This window comes from Gopherus flavomarginatus, chromosome 23 (assembly GCF_025201925.1).
Source record: "Gopherus flavomarginatus isolate rGopFla2 chromosome 23, rGopFla2.mat.asm, whole genome shotgun sequence".
Lineage (NCBI taxonomy): Eukaryota > Metazoa > Chordata > Testudines > Testudinidae > Gopherus > Gopherus flavomarginatus.
In genome coordinates, this window is record NC_066639.1 from 4,326,465 (window position 1) to 4,332,640 (window position 6,176).

At 55.3% G+C, this 6,176-nt stretch overlaps 1 pseudogene; it reads right to left on the reverse strand.

The window, feature by feature from the left end:
* Positions 1-540: 540 nt before the first annotated feature.
* LOC127039432 (zinc finger protein 239-like) lies at positions 541-5,790 on the reverse strand (annotated as a pseudogene).
* Between the last annotated feature and the right edge of the window lie 386 nt (positions 5,791-6,176).

The window sequence follows — 6,176 nt, forward strand, 5'->3', positions numbered from 1 at the left end:
AGTGTTATTTACAGAAGTTTTAGAACCTACAGAACAGGCGGAAAAAACAGTTGACCCTCCCAGAAGTAGCTTTGCCAATAGAGGGAAAAGGGGATTTGAACAGTGCTTGGGATCCATTTGAAATCCCCTTCCAGGTCTGTGACACTTTCATTGCCTGCCAGAGTGACTCTGATTTAGGATCAAAGACGTCCAAGCACCATTCCCAAGCATGGACAGCCAAGAACATGACCTCACCGGACACGTTGGGAAGTGAAGGAATATAAAGGGGTGAACTCTGCATGGCTCAGACACAAGGTAACAGTTCTGGGGTGATGGGGAAGGACGGAATCTCTGAGTCGCCCCATCTCCTTCCAGTGTCACAGAGCCTGAAATAACCCTTATTTCCCTGACACTGCTCCAGTTCTTCATCATATTTAAATATATTTTACATGAGAAAAAAAGTCAACAAAATAACTGCTCTTCTGCACAATCCAGGGTAATGTGAGAACAACTGGGAATGAGACAATCTGTCCTCAGACAGGAACTTGATGTTTGGAACAATAACTTTGCACTGGGAGGAGGAGTATAAATGTGAATCTCCAGATTTGTTTAGACAAGGAAATGTGACGGTGGTTAGGTCAGATCAGGAGGAAATGTGCTAGATAACCCCACCCACTATCCATGGCTCATGTCTTTACTGCAAGAATAGCTGTCTTTTTACATCAGGAAAGTGAACTCAAGCTAGCTAACTCCATGGCAACCACAGTGATGAGACCCAGGTAGATTTTATCTCAACGTAGCTGGTTGAAGACACTCCCCATCTCCCCCACCTGGGGTGATGACATTCCTGATAGAAAGGACACCCATTCCCATGACTCGCAGGACAATGGAGTTGATAGAAAGGACCACAGGATCCACCCCAAAGACAGGCGAGCTTCAAAAGTGCACAACTCATGTGGGAGCTGAGGGACTACAGTGGGCAAAAGATACAAACGGCCTTAACAATCACTATCTGGGAACTGTCAAAAGAATTAAAGAAAAAAAATCTTCTGACAGGTCTAGAGAAGGTTTTTATGAAGTTTATCTCCTTTACAGATTCTCTGATGTTTAGAAAGGCCTGAACTATGAGTGAAGCTTTTCCCACACTCGCAGCATTCATAGGGTCTCTGCCCGGTGTGGATTCTGTAATGCGTAATAAGGGTTGAGCTCCGAGAGAAGCTTTTCCCGCACTCACTGCATTCATAGGGTCTCTCTCCTGTGTGGACTCTCTGGTGAGAGATAAGGCAGGAGAGGTGAGTGAAACGTTTCCCGCAGTCACTGCATTCATAGGGTCTCTCTCCTGTGTGGATCCTCTGATGCATAGTAAGGTTTGAGCTCTGAGAGAAGCTTTTCCCACACTCACAACATTCATAGGGTCACTCTCCTGCGTGCGTTGTCTGATGAGAGGTAAGGGAGGAGAAGTGAGTGAAACGTTTCCCGCACTCACGGCATTCATAGCGTCTCTCTCCTGTGTGGATCCGCTGATGTATAGTAAGGATTGAGCTCCGAGAGAAGCTGTTCCCACACTCACAGCATTCGTAGGGTCGCTCTCCCGTGTGCATTGTCTGATGAGAGATAAGGGCTGATCTCTGAGTGAAACTTTTCCCGCACTCACAGCATTCATAGGGTCTCTCTCCTCTGTGTATTTATTGATGCCTACTAAGGGCAGAGGTACGATTGAAGCTTTTCCCACACTCACAGCATTCGTAGAGTCTCTCTTTTGTGTGGATTATCTCATGTCGAATAAGGCCTGAATGGTAATTGAAGTTTTTCCCACACTCACTACACGTATTCTCTCGCTTCTCCGTGAGGATCTTCTCCTGGGACATAGTTTCCTTGAGGTCCCTGTGAGTTCCCTGACAATTAATGGGTTCATCCACTCTCTCTTCTGAGTGGTTTCCCTGCTCTCTCTCGTCTCTGGTAACTTTCATAAGCTTTTCCTTGATCACGGGGGCTGGTCACACTCCCTTTGGATCTTCGCAGTAATTCCCCTTGCACTTCGGCAAGCTCTGCATCTTCCTGGTGAGGATTCTGCTCCTCGCTCTCCCTCACCACCCCATCACCTGCTAGAAGAGAGGAGAAATCTCAGAATTGGGGATGGAAAGGCAGAGAGCAAACTCAAGTAAGTGCCGGAGAGACAGACATTAAAAATCAGCGACTGAATTCCCCCAAACTCATCCCCATAGGGGAGAGTGGAGGAGATCAGTTCTGCTCCACACCCAGGACCGGCCTTTAGGGTGGGCCGTACGGGTGTCCCACCCAAGGGGGTGCCGGGCACAGGGTTTGGATTCCCATCTGACCTGCTGCTGAGAGGCTCGCTGGGCTGATGAAAACGGCACAGGGAGGCAGATAAGCAGCTGCGTGGGGGAGTGGAAGAGACCTGAGCTGCAGGGGGCAGTTGGACGACCAGCCGTCAGAGCCAGGTGACTGCTCCAGAGCAGAGGGGCCTCTCCACACACACAGTCCTTCACACACGCGCGTCAACATACACACACTCCTCATATCCTCTCCTTCACACACACACACACACACACACACACACACACAGTCCCCCCAACACACACACCAGGGCTCCCTGCATGCAGGTCACTTCCCCACCTGGGCTATACTGAGACATCAGGAGCAGCTGCTCTCCTGCCCTCCCCTTACACAGCCTGCAGGGAAAGTGACCTGAGTACAGGCAGCCCTGATGTCGCTCCTTGCTCCCCTCTCCCAGCCCCCCAGGGCTGCGTGGGGCAGGGGAGCAGCAGTCCAGTGGGGGAGTGAGCAGCAATGCCAGCTGCTTTGTGCATCTAGGTCAGGTTCCCCACTTGGGTGCAGGAGGATGCAAGGGTTAGGGGCAAAGGGGGCACAGTGCAGGGGTTGGGGGCTCAGGAAGGGGCAGGTATTGAGGTGCAGGGGGCAGGGTTTGGGTATGCACCACGCAGGGGGTATGCACCACGCAGGGGTTCAGAGTGCAGGAGGGAGGTGCAGGGGGCATGAGTGAAGGGGGCACAGTCCTGGGATTAGGGGCACAGGAGGGAGGGGAAGGGGTTGGGGTGAAAGGGCACAGTGCAGGGCATTGGGGCACAGGAGGGGGCAGGTGTTGGGAGGGGCTGGAGGGGGCAGAAGTTAGGAGTGAAGGGGGAGCAGGTATTTGGAGGGAAGGGGGCACAATGCAGGGGCTGGGGGGAAGGGAGAGTGGGGAGCCTGGCTAGCCCATGGGGGACTGAGGGAATGGGGAGGTGCCATGCCCATGGGAGCAAGGGGCACCAAAATGCAAGTTTGTCCCGGGTGCCATTTCCCTAGGGCCAGCCCTGCCCACACCCCATCCGAACACTCAGTCGGAAGGGAGGCAGCTCCAGCCAAGGTGTCAATCACCATCTGTAAGAAGCCAGGAGTGAGATCTGCTGGGGACTGTCCTGAGCTCACAGAGTCTGTGTGGGGAATCCCAGCTGGTTCTCTCAGGCACTTACAGTTTCTGGGTTGGTTTAATGTTTCCTCACCTGTCCAGGGACTTCTCAGGATCTCGTTTTCCTCTGAACCCTGGAGATCCAGGACCCACGGCTCTTCTCCTCCTTCCAGCTGGGAGATCACAGAGGGTTTGGAAACTGGAAACCCTGCTCAAGGGAAAGAAAACAAGGGAGGCAGGAGTGTACTTTGCCCACCTCTAGTATAGATGGTAACTAAACAAACCTCTGCGAACTAGGAAATGAGAAGTTAATGTAAACCCCCCCCCCGCTTCAATGCAACCTTAACTTTGCCCCCAACTCTTAACCCTGCAGCTGGCAAGAACCACTGAGGATGGTTCTGTGTGGGCCGTTCAAAGGTTAACAAACTGCCACAGGGACTCAGGTATTCAGCTCAATGCAGCAGTAACGGGATGAATTCTATGGTCTGTGGTATAAAGGACATCAGAGTAGATGACCTAATAGTCACATCTGGCCTTCAAAGCTATGAACCTATAATCGATCCGATGAAAGACTAAGAGAACGTGCAATTGTCTGTGCTGTGTTCACAGATGGGAATCCCAGCATCTATCCGCATGCCTCCAGCTGCGTGCACTGGGCCAGCTGTAGCTGTGACTTGCTGATGGAGGGATGGGTTGGAGCAGCTGGGCAGAGTTGTGCCTGTGCTACGCAGAGAGGTGCATGTGAAACTTGGGGGGTCAATTCTACCTCATTTCCGTGCTGAGTGTTGTAGGCTTTGTCAGCAAAGGTGCCCTAGGGTGTGTTCTTGCCATGGGGATTGTCAGCACCCTGGTGGCATATGTTCGAGTGATCTGTGGGGCTTAGTGAGGGGTAAGTGAAGGCAGTGACTCACAAGGAAAACTCAGGTTGAGGGCAAAGGGGTGGTAACACTTTGCAAGTCTGAGATGGTCTGTGTGCAGGAGGTTCAGTATTGGAGAGCAGCCCAGGGGGAGGAAGCTTCTGTTTGCTATGATGGAGATGAACCCGATTATCTTAGCAAAGAGAAGCTGTGAGACTTTCTGCTGGACTGCTCTGTTCCCAGAGCGCTCTGTAACAGGGGAGGGCAGAGGACTAGTGTGTGTGTCACTGGCATGTCGGGGCGCTGCTGAAACCAGACAGAGCAGAGGTGGCATTGTGGGAGTGGTGTGAACCTAAACTTTTCATTTCCCCTTCTAAGAACCGAGGGGACGGGAATCCTTACCCGGCAAGGTCACCTTCTCATAGTTCTCCTGCATGATGTCTCTGTAAAGGGTTCTGCGAGTGGGGTCCACCAGAGCCCCCTCTTCCCTGGTGAAATACACAGCCACCTCCTCAAAGGTCACCAGCCCCTGAAAGAGCAAGAGTCCAACACTCAATATCTGCTGCCCCACTCCCAGCCCCACTATTCATGGGGGAAAGCAGCCAATCAAATGGAAGCTCTGAGAGAGAAACAGTCGGCAGAGTCCTGTCCCCACACTGCTGAGAGCAGCCAGGGGCACCACGGTGAGAGAACAAAGAGAGACCCCTTGTCTCTGCCTGCAGATCCATCACACACCTACTAGCCAGGGGCTGATACAACCCCATGGTAGGAACCCAACACCCTCCCCACTGCCAGCAGCTTGATGTGAGGGGCCGGGACATCTTCCCTACACCTCCCTGGTGGGGGTCCCCTTTCCATGTCACACCAGCCCCTGGCTAGCAGGCTGAGGGCTCAGCACTGGAAGTCTGGTCAGTTTTCCCAGCCCTGCCGAGGGGGTTGGTTTCTCTATTTCCTGTTTCACAAATTAGGGAATTTTCTCCCCCAAGACCCAAGTGTTTGTTCTGAGGATCTAGGCCCATGTTAACAAGTCCCAGCAGGTTTGTCACATTCTGTCCCCCTCCCTTTCCTCACCCAGTGTATTCCCTGCCCCCTCCAGCCCTAACTCCCCACAAGTTGCCACCTCTTCAGTATTTCCTGCCCCTCCCCCTCCAACTGGAACACACCAGCAACCCCCCAATAACCCCTACCTGAGCTGGCGCCACTGCAGCCAGAGAGCCCTCCCCCGGCCGGGCACGGAGGAGTTAATGCCTTCCTGTGCCCCGCAACCCCACCCGCTCCCAGCTGCTCCAGCCCCTCCCTGTGCCCTGCAACCGCCCCCCCCCCCGCTCCCAGCTGCTCCAGCCCCTCCCTGTGCCCTGCAACCGCCCCCCCCCCGCTCCCAGCTGCTCCAGCCCCTCCCTGTGCCCTGCAACCCCCCCCCCCCGCTCCCAGCTGCTCCAGCCCCTCCCTGTGCCCTGCAACCCCCCCCCCCGCTCCCAGCTGCTCCAGCCCCTTCCTGTGCCCTGCAACCCCGCCCGCTCCCAGCTCCTCCAGCCCCTTCCTGTGCCCCCAACCCCGCCGGCTCCCAGCTCCTCCAGCCCCTTCCTGTGCCCCCAACCCCGGCCACTCGCAGCTGCTCCAGCCCCTTCCTGTGCCCCGCAACCCTGCCCCGCTCCCCCGGGCTGTAGCGCTCGCCGGGGCTGACACCCTCCGCAGGGGCTGGGAGGGGGCGAGCTGCTACACCAGCCCCTGCCCCTCTCCTGCTCCCGCCCCTTTGCACCGGCAGCGGGTTTATGGCCGGGCCGGGAGCGCAGCGCGGTGGGACCCGGGCAGTGCGGGGGGCGGACACGCTCCAGCCGGGGGGGGGGGGGTCAGCGCTGGGGGTCTGGGTGTGGGGGGGTGGTTATTGCGCGGGGGTCACAAGCCCCCCC